This window comes from Lissotriton helveticus, chromosome 1_1 (genome assembly GCF_964261635.1).
Source record: "Lissotriton helveticus chromosome 1_1, aLisHel1.1, whole genome shotgun sequence".
Lineage (NCBI taxonomy): Eukaryota > Metazoa > Chordata > Amphibia > Caudata > Salamandridae > Lissotriton > Lissotriton helveticus.
The window spans coordinates 751,594,254-751,619,086 of NC_136057.1; the positions used below are offsets into that span (position 1 = coordinate 751,594,254).

Sequence of the window (24,833 nt, forward strand, 5' to 3'; positions counted from 1 at the left end):
TTTTTACTATCTTCCCTCTTCTCCAGCATCTGTCCCCATCCTACAGCCTTTGCAATCCACCTCTTCCTTTTCCTCTGCCACTTCTATGCGACCAGCAGCCGAAGCACCAGAGATGTAAGGGGATCTTTGTCCAACTGCATGAAGGCCGTTGTGCTCATTGGAGGGCATGGACCATCTCAAGTTCACTGATGATCATGCGGAATGTGCAGTTTTAAGCCACCAATCAGAGTTATGGAACCCTTCGTCCTGTAGTTAGAGTCTACCTTCCTTTCGCTCCTTTTCCTCTGAGGTGACAAACATAAGATAATGTCTTGATGAGAACCTCGCCTTTGCAACTCTAGAAGAAAGACACTGTTTACCCAGGTGTCCTTCTCTTCCTCCTTCAAAGAGTAATCCTACTCCACCTCTCTCTGCCTGTGTTGATGTAGTCAAATACTTCATGTCCACACCTGGTCTTTTGGGGAAGTTTAAGACCTCACTGTTCACATTACAGTTTTTAAACATATACAAGTCCTGTTATAATGCAAGCAAATTATTGCACTGTATATGTTTTCTTTATGTGTTCAATGGCATCGTGTTCTTAACGCCAAGAAAGTAACTGCACTACTTTAGTTTTCACAATAAATTAAAACAATATGCCGGGACATAAGCACAAACCAGTTCATAAAAAGATGAGAACAAGCTGACTAAATTGAGCAAAATTAAAAATGATACTATTGGTGTACGCATTATTTTTTATTTATCATCTCAAAGTGGAATAACATTTTGAATAACTTTTCTGAAAGCAGAATTGTCATAACTGCCTTTGGTTAGGGCAACAATCCCACACAAAAAAAACTATAAACGTGTGTCCCTTAGAGGACTTTCACTTTCTGCATCAATGAGCGTCAAATACCAGATAACATTCCTCCTGTTCATTTTCCTCAATACTTATCTGATTGCACAGAGCATGCACACTAGAATCACACAGGAATCACGCATAGCACGCAGTCTGTAAAAATCTAACCCAGGCCCTGAGCTCCCCCTCCCTGCACCGCCTGCGGCACTGGAGCCAATCCCACTTTTCTGCGCCCACTCCAGGTTTTGCGAGCAGGATGGGAATGCCAGCCCTTCTCCCTAATGGGCCAATCAGCCCCGGAGAAGGCGCAGATCATTTTACTGCCTCGAAACTAGTCTGAAGCGCAGCGGTGCAGGGGGGAGACCGAGGCCAGCCCAGACCCTGTGTGCATCGCTACGGAGGGCGGCTTCCTAAATGTAGTGGAGGGAGGACAGCCTCAGCTCAGCCCCGCTCCTCGCGCCCAGCCCGAAGACGGGAGATGTCCCCAGGCTGCGGACAGCAGCTGTGAGGGGCCCGCGAGAGGAACGGAGCCCGCGGCTGCGCGCGGGACCTTTCACGCGCGCGCCCTCAATGTGCTCTCGGTGACCGGGGATTTTGTGCTGCGTCGTTCCCAGCGCTGCCTTTGTAAGGTAAGGAACGGTCTGTGTAATTGTGTGTGCTGTGTATAAATATATAGGAAATATATAGGAAAAAAATGGTGATGGGGTAGGAAAGAGATTTGTCTTGGTCTGCGCGGAGGGGGCGGGGGTGCAGCGGAATGCAGGGCGCCGTGTGAAGAAAGTCTCATGAGACCTAATTAGTTTAACGGGGGCCAGGAGGCGACGTGTAAATTAACCAGGGAGGGGAGGGGAGGGGTGGGGTGGGGTCTGACTTACAGCCCTGCAGGCTCAGCTTTGACAAACTCCCTAAAGGTCAGACAACATTGCCACAACTTTGCGCTGTATCAACAGCAGCTGAGCTGCGTCGTCTGAGCTGTAGGTGCTGCGTTAAATCTTCTTAAGGGGCTCCCTGAACCCACAGCCAGCCACACATCCTTCTACTTTCCGCACCCCATTTCACCAAGTGGTTTGTTTATTGTGGGGAGCCAAGGGTGGGAGCGCATGAAGTGGGAGCGGCTCGGTTCCCTGCTGGACTCGGGATTCGCACATACTGTGCTGTTTAATGAGCGCCCTCTGCTCCAAGCTGAGCAACAATATCATTCGGGCCGGGGAGATAAATATAACTTGTTGCAGCCGCCTCCTAGAACCGGCGCGGGGGCAGGCCGGGCAGTCCAAGTCCCGCACGGAAAAAAGATGCGGGTGGTTTAACTAAACATTAATATGCTTGTGTGAGCGGCTCGAGTGGAGCTGCGGTGCTAATCTTCGACACTTGCACGGAATCCCGGCTGCAGCACCTGACCAAAAACCGTGTGATTCTCGGAAAAGTCCTGTGCTTAAGAAATATGCGTTTTGTAATCTGGGACGTAAATATGCGTCATGTAATCTGTAAAGCATGTCTGTCAATGCCTTGAAACATACACGAATATGCATGTAAATGTTTTGAACATACAAACACTGCTATCTCTTCGCACTTTCCAGAGAATTGACTCGTGGGTTCTGCTGCATTTTTATGGGGGGTGGGGGGTTCTGTGTAAATGTAGCCTCCTAAAAGTGTGTCGAGGCTTTAGGGCAAGCCGGGGGCTGAGAGACGGGTGAGAGTTTCCGAATGTTTGCCCCATCAGCCTCCAGATGTGTGGGCTCAGCTGTTGCCTGTCACTTGGGTGACAACTGGTCTTTCCTCAGTGAGCCTGTGCTTTCTTCATTATCCTCGTCTAGGTGTCAGTGTTTCTCTTTCCCCCCTATTATCCCGAGTGTGCCTGGGTCCCGTGGGAGCGGGCAGCCGTGTTTGGCCAGGCTCAGACCTCCACTCTCTGTAGACTTTACTTTTAGCTTCGAGTGCAGCAACTGCGCCCTGAAGGCCCCTCCGGGAGGGATTCCGCGCTGAAAGGGCCACGCGGTATTTGCAAAGCCTTTTCTGTCAAACAATGTTCCTGCCACCCCGTGTGCGAAGCAGGGAGCCGAGGACGGAGACTTAAACAACCGACTCTTATTTTCGGCGCCTCTGGTGGGAGGTACAAGGCCTGACCCAAGACAGGAATCTGCCGCTGAGCCCCAGCTGGGGACTGGTGAAGGAAAACAAGGTGTGCTGTGGGACCAGAGTAGTTCTTAAAGTCACATATGAGGGGGGGGGGGGCATCGTCAATGCGAGGGGGAGGGGCTCCTACAATGCCCTCCACCGGTGACAAGCGCACAGAGGGCTCGGCTTCGAGGCGCTGAAGTCTGCCAGATATCGAAATCTACCCATTTCCCCAGAGCAGCATTCTGCAGGCCAGACCAATATGTAAATGGTTAGAGGGGGGGGGAGGATGTAGCCTTACGGCTAGAGCATCCTGTGATTCTGGGCAAATCACTTAATCTCCCCGCGCCTACCAAATAAATGTGCCCTTATGTAAGGTCACTGGTACTCTAAAGCGCTCCAGTGCCTTCGGGTCGTCGAGTTGGCGCTAAATCTGCCACAAAAAAAAGTGCAAGCACGGGGAGCTGCGGATGGGGGCATACTAATGCAACTACATCTCGCCCCTTTAAGTACGGGGTACTTCAGAGGCCTCGAGTGAGGGAAGGAATCTGCCACTGAGCCCTAGCTGTGGGCTTCCCAAAGCAATACGGGGTACTCGCCGGTTATCTGTACATGTCAGAAACACATGGGGGTCCGCACGGTTTACCCCGAGGATGTCCAGGGCAGCCGGGCATATTCAGTGCGGAGGCTGGCCGGCCACGCCCCCACCAGCCCCGGGTACCAGGGGCACGAGAGACGGTGAATGCAGAATGTGTTGACAGTTACACTTGTTTCAGTTATCAGGAGAGCCGCTCGCGCCCCGCTCGGTGTCTCGGTTCCAGCAGTGGCAGTCGCCCGGGGTAAATCAATTGCTTCTTAGACCCTTTTTTCCGCTCAAAGGGGAAAGGCAATTCATTCCGCCGGTGACAGATCCAATCAGTTCTGCCAGCAAAAGCCAAGGCTGCGAGAACAGTTTATCATGTTTTATATTCGAGGGTCCTGAAGCCGCTGCCGCCCTGAACCATGGAGGGGGCTGCAATGAGCCCCGCGGGGTCACCCGCATGAAATGCAGTGTCGTCTGGGAGGAAGGAGGGGCGTGCGGGGTTAATAGCTCAACTATTAAAACGAGAGTCAAAGGCGATGGGGGGCGGTCATTTTTATTCAAATATAACCCGAGGTAGGAAGAACTAACCGAAGAAGACTGCAAGCCTATTTGTAAAAGATGGGGTGTATGTGATTTATGACTTAAAGACATGACATTTAGCCATTTTCTATTTTTATGCTTTCCATCAACCTTTGAGAAAAGCGACATTTTTTGTTCTGTGCATTTTAAAATGGTGTTACTTTAGCATGTAATGTCTGTGACGCATCGGCAGATGTTCAAAAACAAATAAGACAGCGATTGGGGTCGTTTTTACACTGGGCAAACAGCAATAAACCTGTCTTTTAATGAGTTTTTAAGTCAAAACTCAAGGCTTTGTTAAAGCAATAATAGCATAGCGAGTGTCTGCATTCCTTGGAGGCTGCTTATCAGGGCGGCTGGCCCTGGAGCCTGCGAGGGAGGCCCTTTTCTTGCAGAAGGACAGAGATTGTATTGATCCCTATTAATAAAGCTTGATCCCTTTTAGTGGCCCTCGGAGCATGTGCCTTTTAAAGCCTTGGCGAGCTCGATTCTGTTTACTGCTGGGTTATCCAGGTTACTCGGCAGTAATGTGTAACCAAAAAAGGCCATTAGCAATAACTAACTTCATTCTGAGGTAATGGCTGGCGGGGGATTGGGAACATGGCAGCTCTTTTCTTTGTGTTTCTTTTTCCGATCGTGAGTTTGTGGTCCTGTGTGCGTGCACACACCCCTGTGGCGCAAAGCTGAGCATCACTGCCTTAAATCGAAGTGTTATTGACTTGTTCAGTCGAGTATGCGCGATTTGTCTCGGGGTGCGTTGGAGATTGAAATGTTTCGTTTCCCATTTTCCGTGCATTCCAGCTCTGAGCGCGGAGTCCCATGGGGAGCGGCCCCTGACCTCTAAGTATCACCAGACGCAGAGCAAATGCTGCAGAGCCAGGTCGGGGCACCAAACGGAAGGCCCAACCTTCACGTACAGCCGGAAATGCGTAGTGCGCGCGCATTAGGACATTATTGGCTTCAACTGACATGCTGAGATAGGCCTTTCCTGCGCCTAATAGTAATAACAACAACTACTGGTAACATACACGCGCATGCGCTGGATCTTCCAGGGTGTGTAATGCAGAGTTATTGTGTCTAACTAACCTACCTCCCAGATTTAAGTTTCATACATCACCTTTCTTGGTCCCAAACCACAGGGACCGTTTTATGTAAGGAATGCCTTCATTTATCTAAAAAACGCCAGTTTATTCAGATGTACCTGTAGACTTTGCGAATGTGTGGTGTGAGTTTTTGTGATAGAATGCTATTGAGCATTAGCAAAATATAAACTTCTGTCCGTTTTACAGGTAGTAAATAATCATCTGTCAAGGCCGTTTCATGATTACCTGCTGCATGAGTGTTTTTTAACACTCATGCATGAGTGTTTTTTAAATGTGTTTTGGTACTCCGAACTGGAGAATGTAGTGTGAATTTGCTTAACGCAGCAGCAGTATGCAGTGTGGGGGCGTTGATTACACATGGTCTTGTTTTGGCACAATTTCCTTGAGTACAGCCCCTCTTCCCCCCCTTATGGAAGATAATCGTGTTCAGTTTCACACGCTCTGTCAAACCATGGCGTCTCGTGTTCGATTGTCACCATGTGCCTGCATACTGTTTATAAATCAAACCAGGTATACCTCCAGGTTGACATATGGTCAGTCCAGTTGCTTTTTGTTTTCCGCAACCAAAGGGACTCCCACATCCTACCAACTTAACACCCTGTCAGTTGGGTTCGCCCAAAATAAGTGACCATAGGTGAAAGCAATCCTTCAAACAGCTGAAGGCAGGAATTACATTAGACAAGTCTATTAACCATAGTGTTTCACATAGAAATTGTGCATCAGAAAGTGAACTTAACCCAGTGTGTCTCTCTGAGCCCCCAGGTTCCTAGCATGTCCATCAAGGACTATTAACTTTTACTCTCTTGTGATCTGTCTTATTTCACACTGAAGAATAATTGTCACTTATGGATGTAGACGATTTACCCACAGCCAAAACGACCACTCCAGAAAAAATGAGAATTTCTGCAACTTTTATGATTCATTTGTTCATTTTGATTTGACAGATTTGGTTACAACAGCATGGCTCTCTGTGATTACCTGTAATTCAGATGGGTGTTTAAGAAGCATCAGTTTTCTATATAAAGCACAAAGGCACCCATAGGTACCTGGGTGGTGCCTGTTCCTGATAACTCTCCCTGTTGGCAAGGGAAAGTTGTCTGGTGTTACTAACCTCTGTAGTTAGGTGGTAACATGGCAGTCTATGAAACGGGCTGATATCTAGTCTGGCCAAAGTCAAATGGGTTTGAGAACCATAAATACGCTCAGTTCCAATTGAGTGCATTGCATTGCCTCTTATGGGGCAGGGACAGTAACTTAGTGTCTGGTCTGTTGCTATTATCTAACTGGAAACCTTATGCAAGGTGCAGTGCCTGCCAGTTTGAAACCTTTGATGCACTTTGGGTACAGCAGTATTAAATCATGATGATGTTCCATTTCAAAAGTGTACCCCCCACCTCCCATTTTGTAGGTCTAAAGTTTTTTTTTTTTTTTTTTTTATAACTGAGAAACAAATCCTTACTTGGTCAAGTCCTATTGATGTGATAACATGACAGAAATGCAAATGGCCATTAGATCCACCAGCCTCTGGATTTGGTCAGCCCTGCTACCATACCTTTCTCTCTGGGTTAGCTACGGACTATCCTTGAAGCCAGAGGGTTAGGCTCTGCAGGTAGCCCTCTTTTTTGTCAGTTTCTTTGTAAGAGGAGGATGAACTTCTACACAGTGACCCACTGGCCTGCAATGCCTCACCCCTGAGACTGTTTTCATTTCCCCCAGTGGGAACCTCCAGAGCTTGGAATGCAGGTGGTGAGTTTTCCTAGGAAGGTCGAGAAAGTAGCAACATTGGAGATACAGCGATCGCACGCACACGCGCTCATGATCTGATAGCACGGGCTCATGATCCGATACCACGTGTGTGGTGCAGAACCATTAGGGCTGAGGACTCAGGAGTGGTGTGAGATGTTCTGTCTTGCAGAAACCATTGGTGAGCCTCATCCTCCAGATGCAGATTTTCAGTCTGTGATCACCATTGAGACTGAAATTAGCGTCCAATGCCTGTACCATCCGTCCCCCGGAATAAAGGAGTGTTTGGCACATACTCACTCTCCATGGCACTCGCGTGCCGCTGTCCTCTTCCCAGGACTGGTACCCACACAAGCTGGACTCGCTCTGTATTGGTTGAAGAGGATATCCATCTGACTGGTCATGGGAAGGCTTACAATGTGAACAGACCGTGCTCGGGGCCAACAGCCCTTTTCTGGTATGCCAGCCCATCTTGTGCCCATCGGGGTCTCATTCAGATGAGCGAGGGTTGAGCCCTGTGACTGTCATTTCACCTAGAGAGGTCGAAATGTCCCAGTGTCTAATTCTCCATATGAAATAACTAAAGTACTTGAAAGTCTGTCTTCCTGGCTGCACTAAGCACGCGATTCAAGCCTGTTTATAGCAGTCTAAGTATGTTAACGTTGTTGGCGTTCGCTGTTAAAATGTGAGCTGTGCTTACTAAAGCAAGCCTCACTTCTTTGTGCTTCTTGCCACAGTTGTACTTCCCAAGTAAGAATCTGATATCTAGTTCTGTGAATGAACAACTATATTGTGAGTGTTGCTTTTCTGAGAATTCGCGTCAGAGCATTATTATTAATTGTTTTTCATGTCTGGACTGTGACAGTACAGCTTTCAAACATACCTATGTCTAAGAATATTATTTAGATCGGGCTTTGGGCCCACCCCTTTAAACCACTGGCTTTCAACGATAAGGCTCTTTCAGCTATTGGATTGAGAGTTTGCCAGTCTAGTCTTGGCTCAGCCCTCACCTCTCACTTAATGCTCTTGGCTATGTGAGTATATTGTTCCAATTCAAATTGAATGCTTGCATTAAACTGTATGAGGGACTACTTTACAACTATAGTCATCCCTGTTAAGCCCTGCTGGCTCCTTCTCGCCTTTCTTGATCCAATAAAGTAATGCTCTATGCTTTGGCACATTAAACCCAGACATTTTGGGTTTGCCAATGCTTGTCTCTTATCTTCATGCTTTTTCTGGCAAGTAATAAGAGTATCACTTCCTGTCCGAGCCTATATCAGTCCATTTTGGTTATTCTCTCATCTTATTCCAACTGGCTGTTAGCCACAATACCACACTGCCCGTTCTATGATGGAATGACTCCTGCAATTACCGCGCATGCCTTTACAAGGCAGCGGTCACAACGCAGTACCGTTACTATTCTTTACTTTTTCCACGCATGTTTTTACAAGGAATATGCCTTTACACCAAATTTCGTTCTAAAGGCATGACTGTTAAAGGCATATGCATGGTAAAGGTTACGTGTGGTAACAGTACCAGCTTTGTAACCTCGCGCCCACGCCACGGCCTCTCCCACACACCAAGCCCTATACACCACCCCAAGCCATGAAAACCATCCCACTCCCAGCCCTGAAACCTAAAACCGGCTTACCGGGCATAAAACACTGCAGCTTCTCGCCCGGACTCCTAAAACCCGGTCCCCAGCCCTGCAAACTACCCTGCCCTGAGCCCTAAAAACACCTCACCCCCCCAGCCCCTCGCCCTGAGCCCTAAAATCCACCCCCAGCTATGAAACTACTCACCAAGTCGCATCTAAACCCCTTTGGCATACCAACAACTTTTTTTTTTTAAACCTCCAACACCTCCCATCCCCCGGCCATTTGCTCCGAGTCTACAGCACTGACTACCTTTACCATGCATGTGCCTTTACAAGGAAAATCGTTGTTAATACATGCTTGGTAAAGGAACATGTGTGGTAACACCAAGCGTGGTAACGCTTGAGTGGCAGTGGTATTTTTGGTTGAGAACGCATGGTAAATGAAATGTTGTCCCCCCCCCCCCCACTGCCACATATCACTTATGTCCACTGGCGAGGAGGTCAATAATTTATTATGTTGTACCAATATATATTAGCTGTCCAGTTCCATGTAGATGTGGCTCAGTAGAATCCCCCTAGCATGTCTTTTCATGTTATTTTCGTATTTATTCTGATAAAGTACAAACATTATTATTTTATTGTACTTCATATGACTGTCGATCTGTTTTGCTTTTTCCATATCGTAACCGCATACTTTAATTAGGTGTTGACTTCCACATAATTTGTTCAGGATAGACCCTTTCAGCCAGAGCACTTTTCATAACTGTTCCTTGCCCAATTCGAATAAATGTAAAATGTAGCCCCATTTCTTTCTACTTTTTAATACATGAAAGGTCGTCTTCGCTGGTACCATTATAATGTATTTGATTGGATGTTATAGTGCTGTGTCACCTTTTTAATCTGATGTGTACAGTGTTGTGAAGTATCAAAGTCTTGGGTGGGGAGTGGCAGGAATCTAGTTGTCCACAGGGTGAAACCTCCATATTCCTTACTTGCTGTTACCCAGTCAAAGGTTATTCTGAGTGCCTCAATTATAAGAGTTCCCTGAAGAATAAATAGTTGGTTTCTACCCTCCTGTTCAGATTCAAAGCCCTCCACCGCTTTGGGCCTTGAACCTATAGTGTTCGTCCTCTGTGCTTTGGTGGTGTGATGTCATGTGTCTGACTGGAGAGTCTTGTATGGGGTGTAGTTGGGGGGACTGAGAGTGGGGCTGCGGGTACCCTGGCATTTTCTCAGTATGCTATAAGTGCCTAAAGAGAAACTCAAAGCCATTGAGGTGTAATGACTGTTTCTATTATAAGGGGTACAAACGTCATTCCATGTGTAGACCCTTTGTCAATTGTATTGTACACGGGAGCAATCATAGCCTCCTTCACTAGAGTGAATGTTTGTATATTTAGTTTGAGCGCCAAACCAGGAGGCGAGTCCTTGTTTTGTGCCCATAATGCACTAGGTGTGACCACTTTGTATTTCATGAGGCATTTTTCAGTGATCTGTGAGCTCTTGAGAAGAAATCGTTGGAACCAACAATTTTCACAAGTTATATTAAATTATGATGATGTCATGGCAAGCCAATCATCCTCCCCTCTTCCCAAAAAAACCCTAATCTGATCACTTTAGTATTTGCAAAGACTACACGTTTTCCCAGAAACTATTCTTTCCGTAGGTCTGCTGTCGAAGAAAGCTTCGCTGAGCATGAAAAACACAGAACCATTCCCCCAGGGGTCCCTGATATTCTGTTCTATGCTCTTTGTGCTGGCTTTGGGAGTGCATTAAAATCACTTATCGCTGGCCCCTCTTGGGCTGTCCAATGATCTTCAAAATAGACTGACATATCTGTTTTTCCTAGTGCTATTTTCTTTTTGGGCAGGAGGGGTTTTTGAAGGCCTGCAGGCGCATTTGTAATGTCAGGAGACGGCTGTCCAAGCCAAGAAACACACTGGATGGAGTACTCTCGGGTATCTGTAAGCGAGAGAGCGGTTGTCCCGTTCTTCTTCTTGGCATGAATCCTATAGTTAAGGGTTGGGGTGAAGGGAGCAGTTCCAGATGACATATGAATCCAACATCGAGTTTGTTTTCATAATGGAATTTGCCCTGTCCAATTTAATAGCGTTCTAGTACGACACAACAAATAAGGAGTAAACCGTCTTTGAGTGACAACTCTAAGAGTAAGGCATGACCGTGAGTCCATTCCAAGATGGAACCTTTCGCTCCATGATGGTCGCGCTAGGCAGGCTCGAGACAAGCACAGACGATGTAGGATTGTGTGATGTAGTCTAGTGGTTGGGGGGTGGAGTTGAAGGGAGGAGCAGGAACGGGAGGAGCCGGGGACAGGAACTAAGTTAGTTAGAGCAGGGACCGGGAAGATACTGGATGTGGATAATAAAGCTCCAGTAAGATACCAAGAAGTGTCTGTATTTATTTGTAGCACGATGCTACAACTGGCGACGAGGGTGGGATGGGCATGAACACAGCCCACAGAACCCCACAAGAGTGCCCTGTCCCGTGCAGTGCCGAAAGGAAGAAAACGCTGCCGTGTGGAGCTGCCGCCTAAAGAGATAGCCTAGCAGCAGGTGACCCTGTCCCTCCAGTAGTGGTAAGGGAGTGAAGAGGGAGCCGCAGCAACGAGCGCCGAGACGCTCGAGAGAGGTGCAGCAGCAAGCGCTGGAACGCTCGAGGAGAAAGAGCAGTTCGTGCCGAAACGTGACCCCGCCGGAAGCGTGTAATCCGGCGTGTGCGGAGAAAACAGAGGTCGGGAGCCCACTCCGACTCTGTCCATTGTCCCCAAGAAGTGTAGGACCACTGCCCTGGGTGAAGAAAGCTGCCCCAAAGAAGTCCGGCGGTCAGCGCAGTCGAGCGCGGTAGAACCGGAGCTTGAAGAGCCGCCGGCATCGGAAATCTCACGCCCGATGCGTGAGTTTTGGCACCGTGTCGCCGAGTAGACGCGGGACTGAGCAAAGCAAGTCAAAGAGGAAACTGGGAGCCCACCCCAGCCCTCTTGAGGCGCCCTGAGGAGTGAGGGGTGTCCAGAGAAGCGAGAGACCCTGAGGAGGCGCCGGAAGAAAAGCGCAGATCCTGCCGACATCGGGGCTCACCCCGATGCGTGAGAGACGGCACGTGGGCACAAGGAAGAAATCGGGAGTCCATCCCTGGCCTACCTGAAGGGTGGAAAGTGGCCAAAGATCGTGGGCTGCGCTGGAAAGGACCTGCTGGCTGCGGAAGAAGCTCCCGGTGAGTGTCTGGTGTGGCTCGGTGAGCAGGAGACTGAATGTATCCCAAATCTCGTGGAGAGTGAGATGTTCAGGCGGCCATCTTGGAGTCAGGCAGGTTTTGTCCCAAACCCTGTCAAGAATCCAGAGCAGCCATTTTGAGGTCAGGCAGAGGTGGAAACAAGCATTGGCAACTGTGATGAAGTAAGCATTGGTGACTAACAAACAAGCATTAACACATGCAAACAAGCCTTGGCGAATGCAAGTGAAGAATAATAAAGCGCAGAAAAGACAACAACAAACAAGCACTGGAGAGAAGAAGCGCATAAGCAAACGCAAGCAACAGGTAAAGGTAATGGTGAACGCATACCGAAGAGCATAAAAGGGAGAAGAGCTGCTGGACAGAATCGCATGCGATTCAGAAGAGGGCAAGACTGCGAAGGACAGCCCCAGAAACAAGCACAACATACACTGAAGTGACTGGAGGAGTTGCACTAGTGTAAAGGGAACACCCGAACGAACAAAGATGTCAAACGTGCCCAGCATCACCGCGGAGGAGTCGGTAATCACCTGCCGCTAACATGCGACTCGAAAGAGAAGGAGCCCTGTGTCTAGCACAGTGCAGCTGAGTGGTGGACATTTCGGAACGCAAGAAATCTAAGTTTTATTCACTGGCGCATACTGTGATGGTTGCAAAGATTATCAACGTCCCAGCAAGTGACCAGACCGAAGGCCTTTGACTAAAGAGGATGCGAATATAATCGATCAGAATCCTCCTCTCATGGCGGGGGAAGGAGTAGCACAACGGTTCAACCCCTGCATTGAAGTGCCACCCCCAGGGGTGCAGACTGATACTTGGAGTCTGTGTCTCAAACGGAACCAATGGCTGGCAACGTTGGGTGACTTCCTGGACGCCAATGGTGAACAAAGAGAGAGAAAATGTCTAATGCTACTCCTCCATCTGGTGGGTCCTGAGGGCCGATGCCCAATCGGAACATTTTCCAAAGAAGACACAGAAATCTATGAAAGACTCCAAGAGAAGCTATGTGCCCATCTCTCCGCACAAGCAGATGTGGATCATGATCGCATCGTTTTCAACACAGCTCGGCAGGAACTAGGCGAAACATTGCCAACTTTCATCATTCGGTTGCATAACCTGGTACAAGGCTGCCATTTCAACACCTTTACGGATGAGGACGCAGTTCGACTCAGGATAATTGAAGGCTGCGCAAACCCCGACACAAAGCGCAAGATCCTGCGAGGGCATTGGTCGTTAGAAGAAATCATTAGGAAGGCTGAAATTGGAATGCACGTCAAAGCAAGAGACAGATCAAAGGACCTGGCTCTGAAGGCAAAATGTCAAGATGCCTGGACAGATAAAACTCGGAAAACAAACAAAACGAAAAGGAGAGAGAGGGAAGGCAGACCAGTGAAAAGACAACGGGAGAGACAAAGTGACAAGGGAAGTGACAAGGAATACTCCGAGTCAACCAGTCAAAGGACAACCCCGAGGAGTTCTTCACCCTCAAGGTGTCATTCAAAGTCTGACGAGGAGGGAGCGTCAAGTGGGACAGATCGCACCCCTGGACAAGATGGCAACCTGCACAACAAGAGGGTAAGGAAGACAAACTATAGAAGAAGAGATCAAAATGGTCAATACTGGAAGTCGGCGCAGGTACACTCTTTGCCAAGTCGTGAAGATGAGTCCGAGGGAACATCCAGCAGGAGAACACATCACACCCGTATCATAGGTGTCCGAGCACCAAATAAGTGGGAAGGAGAAACAGGTCGCATAAGACGAACTGATCCTCCCCAACAACGAACAGGAAAAGACCAACGCATCAATGGCACCCGTGACAACGAAGAAACTGAGAAGAAGTCCTTGACATCATGTGAGAAGGGCAAAGATGGAAAACCTCGAGATCAAACGCAAAGAACAAGCACGTGGTTGTTGAACAACTTCTCAAATGAAACAACGTCAAAGACAAGTCGACGTAGGCGCCCGGAGAAGCGTCTTAAAGACAACCCTGAGTCAAAGAACAACGTGTCACGGCCTACTCATTTCAGAAATCCATTACTCGATACACTCTCAAAGGAACGTTTTAAAAAGAAGATGGCTCGGAACTCCTCTGATTCAGAGAGCGAGTCTGTCCGATCCTGGAAGTCGACAAAAGACTTCTCTGACTCAAAAAGCATGTCTGTCCAATCCCTTGAGTCGACCGAGTCATGGTCCCGACAACAGCCATGGCGTCAACCACCCGAACGCACCATGGAACCAAAAGACATCCTTCCCGTCAAGAGCAACATGTCCCACACTAAGGTCTCTGAATACTCAGTCACCTCACAAGACAACCTGTCAGGTCAGTCACAAGTATATCCAGACATAGATCATACACCGTCACCCCTGAAGGGGTCCGCGAGGCTGACTCAAAGGGCCTACAAAAGGAAAACAGAGATAGTGGACCTTAGTCACCGGATGGGAAGGGACCAGCCAGTCACTCCGCAAGGAAAGCCGGACGTGTCAGTAGAGCGAGATCATCATCGGATGAGAGAGAAACATGCCTATGCACAGATAGCCCAAGAGTTCGCCAGACAACCCGAGGCCGCGAATGAGTTACCGAACCAAACCAAGACAATCTCTTCAGATAGTACCGTACTGTCTGGTATACATGACCCTGAACTGGAGGGCAGTGTTGCCCTCGACCGGACAAGACAAAAGGAAGTAAAAGTAGATGCGGGTGCTCGGAAGAGAACCAGAACATTATCCACTCATGAAAGAGATCGAGCATCTGAGCCAACAGCAGTTACACCACAAGAAGGAAACATGATGACTGTGGAATGTGAGAATAAACAGTTCACACGCAACGTAGTCAAGTATGCCCTGATTAAGACAACGGAAAGATTGACCAAAGCCAAGCCCACCACTGATTCGATACTACTGAGGCTTGAAGAACAGGCTGTCCGCCGACCCGTGTGGTGGATTGAAGAATTGCGAACACTGTGGAAATTAAGCTCATTTTGTTAAGAAGGGGGGAGATGTAGGATTGTGTGATGTAGTCTAGTGGTTGGGGGGTGGAGTTGAAGGGAGGAGCAGGAACGGGAGGAGCCGGGGACAGGAACTAAGTTAGTTAGAGTAGGGACAGGGAAGATACTGGATGTGGATAATAAAGCTCCAGTAAGATACCAAGAAATGTCTGTATTTATTTGTAGCATGATGCTAGAGACCCTAAAACCAAACGGGCTTCGCAGTTAAGTGTTCGTGGTTATTCAGCTATTCTGTCCTGACTTGGAGGTTTCCTCGAATTGGTGATTTGTAGCACTCCACCACCCCATGTGCTGTATTTGCACCCAGTGTTCTTCTTGGGGGGGTTCCGTTGAAGGCCTTCTCAAGGTTTGTTGGAGAGGAGATACTGCGTTTCAAATCGCAGACAGACCCTGGCTCCCACCGCGTGCTTCCAGCCGCCATTTCCTTATCTGGGGCACGCATCCCACAGCTCACAATTACGGGCCTCTGACTCCAGCAACAGTTCTCTTTAAACCCGGTCCAATTGCGCAAATTATTGGCAGCGCAAAACACGTGTTTGCCAAAAAGCATTTCCAAGGGCATTACAAGAATTCGCCTGTGTTCATTTTTTAAATTTCAGTAAAGGCTACTTGGTTACCAGTGGTGTCTTTTTTTTATTTCTTTTTTTTATATCCCTGGTGCCATGTTATTTTTTTTGTTACAAGTTGGTCTACGTTTATGAATGGGCCACAGATTCAAGTCCTATCATTATCAGGCCAGGTTTCGAATCCCTCATGTGTATCGCTGTAAATAAAGAAGCTAATGTACCCATGGAAGCGCGCCACGCTTTAGTGCCAGCTTTTTAAAACGAGTTAAAACACAACTTGATTTGAAGTACATCTGCAGCGCGTGTTGCCTGTCTGGAAGGTAAATAACGAATCCCATTTCGTTTAAGCCACACTCTAGAATAAACTTGTTTTAGGAAAGGGCGTGGTAAACCATTTTCTTAGGTAAAACCTAAATCCAGAGAAAATTGCAACGACCGCAGTCAAAATACATTAATCTTCAAAGAAGGGCTGTGCGGGTGAGTGAGTTGCACGGGTCTCCTCCCAGTCGTATGGCTCTGCACCTGCATGGCGCGAGGGCTGACATCTGCCCTAACGCTTGTTGGGTAGAAGCCTTCTGCCAGGTTTTGCGCGCTCTACAAAGAATCTATTTGTTCTGCATCTGAAAAATGATGTACAAATGCAAATCCTTAAAACCTCCTGACTGGTGCAATTTGAGGGGCTTGCATGCATCTGCCGTTGATTTATTTCTGGAAGTTATGTCTCTAGAAGTCTCAAAATGTCTGTCTCACTAGAGCGTTTTGTGTTTCTCTGCAGCCTCAGTGGATGAGTGTGGCTTCAGGGAGAAGTTGCTGTGTGTGAGCGGTTTTTTTTTTTTTTGCTTGGCTAAACGAGGATGCTGTTAGTTGCTGCGTGACTGTGGGAAATGCTGCTGGTTGTTGCATGGCTGTTTGTGGGGAATGCTGCTGGTTGGGTGTTTGCGTGAGGATTGTGGTTGTTATTGCTTGGGTATGTGTGATGGGAGCTGATGTTGGTTGTTGCATGCCTGAGGTAGATGCTTTGTGTTGTGTGAGGGTCAGGCCCGCCTGAGAGGGATTAAGGCGGCCTAGCCTCAGTGTGGGTCCACCAGCTGAGCATGCCAGCACCTGCTCTCATTCCTTACCCATTTGTTAAAAAGCACAATGATTTTGCGTCTGTAGCTGTGGAACCTTTACACCAGTCTGTCAGTCTACATGTAAGCTGCTTCGATCGCAAGGAATAGGCGGGCTTGATTACAACCCAGAATAGTATTCTGCCATGCTTCGGCTCCATCAGTGTACCCCGGGCTAGGGTTCTCTATTCACAACCACAGTTCTTTCTTCATCTGACAGTGACTATCTTGTTAAAATGCACGTTCGGTTGTGTTAAAGATAAGGAGAGACAAACGTGGCAGAACCATTGTTGTGATGATTGGAATATCACCCTTCACCTGGGGAGCCCTGCTGGGTTTTCTCCTTGATCTGATTTAGTGTCCATTGGGTGTACAGGCCTAGGGTAATGTTACGCTTCTGAGGTAAAGGCAGGATTTCAAGTGTATGCAAACAGTGTGAGGTGGGTCTCTAAAAGGTTGTACCCCATATAATTAAGGGTGTGGCTTAAACACGTTAACTAAATTTGTGCAATTACCAACAGTGTACCACCGGGATGGTATTTTGGTGCAAGATTAAGTAAAACATGTGAAATATAAAAAGAAAACAAACCACCGATATGGATTACCGTACTGTTTTTGCATGACTTGTTCAGAACTCAATCAGTGTTATTTGCCGGTAAATTAAGGAAATTGAAAATGGGGTCAGATGGGGACCCGTTTCAATGTCTGTTTTAAATTACTTCTGGGTCTGAGACCCTGAGGACCCGCCACACTTAAAGCCCTGGGTAGAGGACAGTAGTACTGCAGCACCCAAGAAGCAAAGAACTAGGCTCCTGCAACTGACGTTGGCAGAGGACTATGGTATTGCAACTGGCCTAGAAATGGTGGCAAGTGGGCTGCAAATACCCTGGGGTAGAGGACTGGATTAATGTAACTGGAGTGGAGTATAAGCCTGGAGTACTTCAAGAGGCGTGGGTTAGAAGACTAAAGCACTCTACCCCGCCTGGGTAGAGGAGTGGGGTGCTGCACCAAGCCTAGAGTGAAAGATGAGTGCTGCACGCAGGCTGAGGAAGAGAACTATGGTACTCCAATCAGCCTCAGCTCTCTGCTGCCTTTTTGCAGGGTTCAAGCTATAGACACAAAATTGCCAGGGCTCCTTTGGGTTCCCTGTCCGGCCCTGCACCCCAGTTCTCAATTTGTGAAAGAACGAGGGCTGATGCCCAAAGCTCTCCTGCAAAGCCCATAGCCACTGCTATTAAATGTTGGTGCACCCAATACCGGGGGCCTGTATTCTAGAATCTACTTAATGACTTGTTAATCCATCATCAGGCACTCTGTCCCTTTATTTCACTCGTGCAGGTTGCCGATTTTTCCCTTTGTGATAGTTTTTCCATCTTACTTTTGCTCAATTTTTCTCCTTTGTTTCTTTTTCCCTCGCTTGCTCTTGGTAAATGTCTGCTGCAGAAACACACGCCCCAGTCTCCAAAAATTAGTGTCAGTGGTCCCTCACCAGCTGAAATTAGGCACTGATGCAGCCGATGGGTAGAACGTAGTCTAGCAAACAGCTTGGGTTGGAGTAGTGGGGTACTGTAGCCAATCGGGGTAGAATACCACAGTAGTGTAATACCCTAGAATAAACGATGGGAAGACTGCAACCAGTTTGGAGGCAAAAAAGTGGCCTACTGCAAGTAGGTTGGGTTAAAGGAATAGAGCAGTTCATCCAACAAGGGCTTTGAGGACTGGGCTACAACAGTCAAGCTCTCTTCATCAATATATATAAGCCACTGAAAATATCAGCCCTTATGCTTTTTTTTAAGGATTCATAGCAGTAGGGGCTGCTACTGGTGGGGGGTGGTGGGATGGGGGGGAAGGTGAGAGGACTGTAATAAATATTTTTTTAAAAGGGCTTAACTTTAACGGCTGGCTTCTTCCTCTCCTCCGTCTTCTTCATCTTTATGTCCCGGCCAGGAGCAGGAAGCACCCAGACACACAGGCTCCCCTGAGCCAATCACAACACTGCAATGCAGCGTTGTGATTGGTCTGAGCACCATGGATCGGCGCTCAGACTGGAAGAGGGAGCCTGTACATGTTCCTCACCTGGCTGTGTAATGCAGGCTGGTAGGAACATGCAAAGTGCTCATGAACTGTTTGGTCGCCCCAAGAGGGTTGGACTAACAGTTCATACACACTTAAGTAGTGTACACCACTCCTCCCTTGCTCTGGCCAGCCCTGCCCCGCCACTGACTGCAATAGGGAAAATCAAATTATAATAAATATGTTATAATCATTTTATTTTTCCTTTTGAGTCGTGGGGCGGCACTCCTCCGCTTTAGCGGAGGAGCCGCCACTGATTCATAGGTTGGCATGTACTTGCATGCATCGCTGTTTATTTATTTTTGTATTTGTTAAATAAATGCCACTCTTATAGGTCATAAAAGGGACATTATTCACTGTAGGTTGCTTACCAATCAGCCAAGCATTTGATCATCTTCTGTAAATGTGAATCACAAATCTTTCATGGAAAGAGATTCTGGCGAGTGAATGGCAACCACCTTCTTTCCGAACCTTTTCTGCTTAATGGCCATATTGAAAAGTTAATAATAGCCGCCACCCCTGCAGCCAGTAACTGGCTCTCTCCCTGAAGGTAATAACATTGGAGACCCATATCTGCAAACTTGGATATCACGAAATGTTTCAAGTCTGCGCGCCTGGAGGTGAACTGCAGGCAGCAGATGTTTATGTTTCATCATATACAAATCCTTAAGCTCCTTCTATAGAGCTAAACAGCTTGACAGGCCACCGGCCAACAAAGTGTCCTCCAAGTCTGCCAGAGTTTCACATTCACCAGACATTCCACCACACTGTACTGGAAACAAACTTGGGACTTGGAAATCTGAAGCTTTATCTCTGCTCTGTGCCGACCAGCCTTCTGACATGCAAACCCTCATGAAAAGCGTCCATTGATGTGCCGAAAGCACGGGTGTCCTAATTGGGACGCCATAGGTGCGACGTCAGAGGGAGACCACTGTCAGAAAATGGCGTCTTGTGCAGAGCCCTGATCGTGTTACATCTGCCATATTCTGTAACCTGGCTACAGCAATGTGTATGTAGCCAGCAAAAATGCAGCAAAGTGCGTGTGTAATGAAGTTTGGCTGGCTTGTGCTGCTGGGTGTGGTGATTGGTCGGCTGAATGATGAGGTACTCGCCGCTTGGGTCAGCAGTGACCTCACCCTGTCTGACCTCCCATCTTCCTCGAAGCTGCTAGTGCAGGATTCCCTATGCATCCCTTTGGAGAGTATGGCCTCGACATCTGCGTTACGCTACAGGCCTGGGCCGGAAGGTTCGCGGTTTTGAACTACGCTGTGCCTTTGAAAGGCAGAAACAGCTGCAGCGCTACATGCCACTTTTATGATGCTTCTAATTACCATCTTTGAGCGGGGGTGAATGTAATTCCAGAACCTCCTAATATGACGAAAACATACCTCTGAAAAAGAAGTCCCTGAGATATTATTAACTCGCAATCATAAATATGTCTGAAAAGAAACCTTGCACTGTTGAACCGCAGCTAATTCAAATAAATCAACATAGTTCCCCATTGGTTCTGACGCATGGTAGCGGCCTGTCTAAAGCTGTCCGACACTGACGTAAGAAGTCGAGAGTTGTGGGAGAGGGAGGGTCATTGCTTGTGGACAATCTTTTCCTGCACATTAGTTATGTTACGTAGATTTCTATAGTGCTATTTGACCATTAGTAGGACTTTACAGCGCTTTGGAGTTCAGTCCCTAGTTTCAAGGATTCTGTCAGACTGGAGTCTGTTTTCTGGTGGTTTGAGTTGGATTATATCAGTAGTATGGGTGTGGCCAACAAACTTTTTGTGCATGTTTGTTCACATGAGCTGGGGTCCTTCTGCAAGTATGTTTCTGGGGTAATTGAGGGTATGGAGTATTGTTCGGATCAATCATATATATGCCTTCAAATCAGGCCAGCAGTGGGGTACGTGTGGTTTAGCGTGTTTCGTCTTGTTTTATGAAGGTTGGAGTGCTGTTACGAGCCCTGTAAGTTCCACTTCTATGGTACCTCTAACCTGTGTTGAATGTGTGAATTACTTTGACTAATGCTTTCTGTTTGCCACTCTGATGGTGTGTTTTTTTTATTGTGGTTGTTTATGTCATGAACTCAGTAGTACCCTACTATGTGGAAAGTCTACACTGTGTTTAATGTGTGCTTGGTGTCTAATCTGCTGTTGACTGTGTCTGCAACCATAATGCAGTGGTTGCCATAGTGCCAATGTCAGCTGGATCCAACCCATGCTGGTGCCAAAGTACTCCTACTTTGCAGCAGCCCTGCTTGGCATTCACAGCTTTTGACCTCTAGCCAGATTGTGCCCTCAAGCAATGTAAACAATCTATTGTGTGTGGTGTGTTTTAAAAAAAAAAACCACACATTTTATTACAATTCTGGGACCCCTGGTTAGATGTAGTTAAATATCTTGGACATAACGAAGACAAGAGCCCAATTTCACCATCCCGCTTCACTGCATTCCCTCAGTGCTCCTCTTATCCTTGAACATCCAAAGACCTCTGCTGCCTTCTGGAGGATACTATCACCTACCATCAGCTCCCTCTCCCCTTGTGATACCTCGAGCAACTTCACTGCATCAGTCTTTACACCCTCGCTTCAGAGAAGAGGGTCCAGCAGGCTGTGCTCCCTCTCAACCTAAAAGCCCTGTCCCTAGCCATGTGTTTCTAGCCCCTAATGGGAAGCCCTGCCTTGCAACAGAATCACAGGCAACTGAAATGGTCTGGCAGGTTTGCCATCTTTTCCCCAGAGTGTTGGGTGTCATTTTCAATCCTTAAGAAGAATGTCTTTTTTTGTTTGTTTGTGGTAGGTTTTCACACAGAAGCCACTGCAGGACACAGCAGTTTAATTCAGTGGTAGTCATTCCATAGGCACTAGAGAGACATATGTTGCCCTAGAGCGAAGACGGGTCAGTGATGAGCTGGTTATAGCTGCCCAAGTGCCTGGGGATCGAGTGACCATTTGCTCACCTGCCTGAACTTCAGCTCTTGACCTGAGGGTGTGTGAGGCTTCTGCTCCACTGACGTCATCAATCTACCTACCAGATGGCGCTGTCCATGTTACCTAATGGTGAATTTGTCAGCATGTTGTATTCTATTGTGGTAACTATTGCAGGCATAAGTGGGGCATGAGCATCGGTAGCCCTCAGGAACTGGGCACAGAGCGTAAACTTTCTTTTCACTTGAAACCAGTGGACTGATTTGAAGGCTGTTTTATCATAGTCTGTTCTCCTATGGCTGGTTTAATTGAGCATTCATGACCGGTTTATTTTGTTCCTGCAGACATACTAAAGGGAATTACAGAAGTCTAGTGTTCTTAAGTCTAAGTTTTACAAATAGTAGGCACCTTGGGTTCAGAGCTGGCAGTGCAGGACTTTCCTCAGTTTATATTTTAGATATGCTCCCCGTTGTTAATCTACTGCTGGAGGGTACTTCAAAGTTACATAATTTGTTTATTGGGTATGTAATGCTTCTTTAGTGGACGAAGCAGAAGGAATTGCTTAGAGCGGGTTGTTTCCTTATGAGAATAATCGGTTTATATGGGACACAGGCAGCATTAGTTCTCGGGTCTGGTGGACATTCTGATCTCCTTCCTTGATAGTGGAGGTGTCCACTTACATTATCCATTGCTCTTAGATCTGGTCATCTGCAGACTTCTGCCTTGCAGTCTGAAAGCTCATCCTGTCATTGGCACATGTACGCCCTGAACAGTGGGAAGGTTAACACAGTCTGTAGTTTGCTTTGTGGTGGTGTGATGAAGACATAAAATGTCTGCAGCTATTTGTACGAGCATATTAAGCAATCCATTGTACAGTAGGGACAGAGTGTTTGGGGGTGGATGGGGTATTATCAGGGCCACTGGAATTATGCAATGTTGCAACATTTCCCTCCTAATAATGGATTTACCACATTTGCCACATAATCAATCATCTGCTGCATAATTTCCATATTGTGACCAAAAAAAAGTTTCTAGTTCAAATGGATCAAAAGATACTAATTTGCTGTGTAGGAGAAGACACTTCACAAAGGATGACTGTTCACCTTTAAGTTGCATATTGCTGTATTTGGGCGTTAAACTAGTACTAATATGTTGAAACCTTTGTCCAGACAGTGTTAAGGTGTAAAAATGGCAGAATAATGAACTGATACTATCACAAAATGTGCTGCTTTATACCGCTTAATTTTCATTTTTTTGCTGCATAACTCCAATGGGGCGAGATATTATATGGAAGAGAAGGAACATCTTGTAACGTTTACAGGAAAGGAGAGGGTGAGCTGGGGGCAGGAAGGCTGCCATAGCTAATTTTCTGATATTTCCTTGGATAGCATAGTGCCTCCTAGGTCACATGCTTAAGAAGAAGCTAAGAGCTCATACTAGCTTACAGAGAAAACGCATCCTCAATGTATGACTTGCATGTGGCTCACATACAACCACACAGGTGCATACACCTTGAGGCCTACGGCAGTGACGATGGGAAACTGACACTCTACATATTGATGTTTTGGCTGAATATGAGAGGCTATCTTCTGCCTATCCCGTCACATCCTGTTCCTGTCACTGAACGAATTATCTAACTGACCGGTTGCTAATAATGAGAGCAGACTGACTACTTCCTTTGAGAAACGTAGGGCTATCTTCAGGTTGTAGACTACTTCAAAAGCGCCTAAGATGTTTAAATAATCTGTAGTGTGCATTAATTTATAAGCACGGTTTATGAATGTTGTGGTTTCCAAAATAAACCTTGGTGGAAAATAGCCTGCCTTCATTCACATAATCTTCACATCACGTGTTGAAGCACATTATTGCTAGCTAGTATTCCTCCTTTTAAAACCAAGGCTGCTGTTTGTATCTGTCATCAGTGCTTGGCATTTTCTTGGTGCTTCTCTTTTGAGGAGCAGCTGTATTGTTTTTTTACATGCTGCTCTTAGGCATCCTCGTGTGAAAGTGAGCACAAGTTCTGTAGTCCTACCTCTAAGAGGATTCTCAATGAATGGGACATTTTTTCTGAGGGGGGAACAACTCTTATCTGTATTAATTGTAACTACTGTAATCCATTGGCTCATTTTAAGAGCAACTAAACTTTACTTTACAAAATGGGCGGGATCTTCTTTAAAATGTATTTTCCTCTCCGGATGCACACAGAGCATCTGACTGCCTCCCTTCACTTTTGCACCCAAGGACACCATATGCTTTGTAGCCAAAGGATCATCCCTCAGCCCCATGCTGTTCAACATCTACATGACTCCCATTGCAGAAGTCGTCCGATCCCACAGACTCAATCTCATACGCCGACGACACTCAACTCATCCTCTCCCTCACCAAGGACCTCTTCAACGCCAAAACCAACTTCTGAAACGCCATGACTGATGTAGCTAAATGGATGAGGGACAGCTGCCTCAAACTCAACTTTCGACAGAACAGAAGTATTGAACACCCACGTCAACAGACCATGCATGCAACCTCAACATCATCCTCAACAGCCAACTAACCATGAAATGACAAGTCAACCCAATTGCCTCCTCTTACTTCCACATCCTTTGCATGCTCTGCAGAATCTTCAGATGGATCCCAATCAACATCAGAAAGACTGGAATGCAGGCCCTCGTCAACAGCTGCCTCGATTATGGCAATGCTATCTACGCCGGAATCTCCACCCAGCTCCTCAAAAGACTCTAGCCATACAGAACACCGTGGCCAAACTCATCTTAGGCCTCCCCGTGCGGACCCACATCACGGCCCACCTCAGAAACTTGCACTGGCTACCCATTCAGAAGAGACATCAGTTCAACATCCTCACGCACTAATACAAGGCCTGGGACCTGCCTCCCTCGCCCCCCCCGCATCCTTTGCAACTGCAGCGGGGGGCGCTCCTTGTCCTATATTGCGGCCAAGACCTGGAATGCCCTGCCCCTCCACACAGCACTTTCCCTGGCAGGCTTCAGAAATAAGCTCAAGACCTGGCTTTCAACAGACACTAGCACGCTCAGTGCCCACATACCCCCTACCGGTGACAGTGCTTGTGCTATACAAATGCTGATTGATTGTAACTCCAGGAGTAGTGTTCCTTTGCACGGAATCTCAATATGGTTTGATCTCCGGTCCATGCACATGCAAGTTTTTTACGTTCGGCCTAAATTATCCCTTACTCCATGAATATGCTGTACACACGCATCACTTCCGCTAACCCACTGCAGTATTACATCTACAACACTTACTGTGCAAAACTTGACCCTTAATGAGCGGCAACCATACACAATAGGACTACAAAACTACAACTGTTCTACACCA

At 47.2% G+C, this 24,833-nt stretch overlaps 1 protein-coding gene across 1 annotated transcript in view; it reads left to right on the forward strand.

Annotated features, from left to right (window-relative positions):
- Window positions 1-925: 925 nt before the first annotated feature.
- PRICKLE1 (prickle planar cell polarity protein 1) overlaps window positions 926-24,833 on the forward strand; it is a 139,940-nt gene continuing 116,032 nt past the window's right edge. The window contains exon 1 of the mRNA XM_078674285.1: window positions 926-1,467. The gene's annotated coding sequence lies outside the window, so the exon portion shown is untranslated. The remainder of the gene's footprint in view (window positions 1,468-24,833) is intronic.